This window comes from Morone saxatilis, unplaced genomic scaffold (genome assembly GCF_004916995.1).
Source record: "Morone saxatilis isolate NCDOM2014 unplaced genomic scaffold, NCSU_SB_2.0 Contig4, whole genome shotgun sequence".
Classification (NCBI taxonomy): domain Eukaryota; kingdom Metazoa; phylum Chordata; class Actinopteri; family Moronidae; genus Morone; species Morone saxatilis.
The window spans coordinates 16862364-16864607 of NW_023339984.1; positions in this window are offsets into that span (position 1 = coordinate 16862364).

Below are 2244 nucleotides of genomic sequence, written 5' to 3' on the forward strand. Positions count from 1 at the left end.
CTCACGTTTTAACTATCATAGGGCATCCAAGTTGGACATATCAAGGTTTTGCTACTAAAGGATAACTTTTAGTATGTTCATGTTCTGTTTTACCTCTTCAATACTGCATTTCAGAGGAAAATGATATTCTTTTTACTCAACTAATATTATTTGATGGCTGTCGTTCATATTATTATTTTTTATAATATTACAGCAATTATAATTCAAAATGAACAGTAAGTGGATTAATTCTCTTAATTAATTTCCAATTATCATCACAAAGTTGCCTCATGTTATTCTGAGCTGCAGTGTTGAAATAAGAGAGTAAAAGCATCAACGCTGTCAGAATGTGCAATTAAAAACCATCTTTTATCATCATTATGTAGTTATTTTATATATATATTATTATTTTATACATATTTTATTATTTGTTATACATATATATATTACAAAATAGTCTTAAGAGATCATTATATATTCTGTGTCTTTAAAGTTTAAATGAGTTGCACACAATGTTGAACAGCTTTAGGAAAAGAAAGGTGAAAACATGCCCTGACACACAGAAACAGCTGAAATACTTCTTGTGTTGTGAATTTTGTTTTTTCTCTTCACCATGCCGTGTGAAAGTTGGTGATCTTTGAGCAAGAGACTGGTCCAGACAGGTCACAGCAGACAGAATATGAAGAATAACTACTACAGTAGAAATGCTAACACATATTCAAAGAGTTAGTGTAGCTCAAGGGCCTGTATAGCCTTTAATACAATCCATCAGTAATGACCATAAGTGATACACATCACAAGAGGACCAATAAAGAGGCCATAAGAAGGAGATTAAACAATAAAAAGGAACAATTGTAACAACAATATAATGATATTCTTTTAAAAAATAAAAATAAATAAACAAATTATGTTAAAAAACACATATCTGTCACAATATCATAGTTTTATACCTTTTGTTAGGTATACCTTTATACATATGTATGTAAGGATACATATTGAGGAACCCAACCTGAAGTGTTTGGGAGACATCAGTACGTCCTACCTCCGCTGACTGAGACCCTTAACCTGTCAAACACAACTCTTTTTTGCACAATAGTTTAGAAACATTGCAGATGTACAGATATATACAGGTTTACCATAATCTACTTCATTATATATATTTTATTTTACTTTATATTATGCTAAGATGTGTTTCAACCAAATTCTCGCACATTAACTAAGTGCTCAAGACATGGTCCCCAAAAATACTTTGAAGTTTGGATATATATTTCCTTGAAATTATTTGCAACATTGAAATTGAAAAAAAAAAATATAGCTAATATATAGCTGTGTCAGCTGACAGTCAGTCTATGTTTAAAGGGACTGGAGGAAGGTGGGCATGTTCAGTCAGCAGCTCAGTAGCAAGAGGAAACATGAACCATAGTAGTGGCATTGTGAAAAAAAATGCATACAGCATACATACATGCATAGTTGTATGTTTGTGCATGTTTAAACAAGCTGCCCTCACCTTGGATTACCTAATCTTTAGCAATAGGAGTCCCATTCAGGTTTTCCAGTTTGCATTTGATCTTCCCTGTCATGTGTCTCTTCGTCAGATATGGGCGTTGCTTGGTACAGTGACTGATTTGACTTTTACTGCTTTTTCTCTATACACTCGTGTGCTTTCTCCTGCAAAAATACTTCCACACGACAAGGCCTACTTGCCTTTGTTGGCTGATTTGATTAGGTGAGATGGGAATGTAGTTTTTGGCTTTTAATGCCAAAACACTTTCCTTCTAATTCTTGTAATGCTCCCTGCTAGAAGCTCTGTCGGCCTGTGCTCGCTGACAAGTCTCCACAATGCTGGACATTACTGGCGGTTCAAGTTAAGCTATTAAAACACCATCCTAAACGTAGTGTTGTTTAGCAGGTATCTACTGTTTATCGTCTGTTCACTTCAGAAATAGGTTTGTATACTGCATGCTAACATTTGCTGATTAGGTACTTCCTAACAAAGACACTCGCTATAAAAAATTGACTGGACGTGTTAATAATTCTCAATCGGGGAAAGTAAGACTAAATGATTGAGTGGCAAGTCTACCAGTCAGTACGAACCTCATATTCAATGATTACCATAAATTACAAACAATTGAAAAAAACAATACCATTTTGGCGTACAATATTCACTTAAATATACTTGTCTTACAGGTTGTATCAAACCTGAACATTGACAGGAGGAACCTTCTTTTCTTTCTGTCTTTATTTATACTGTACCCAAGCAACGCC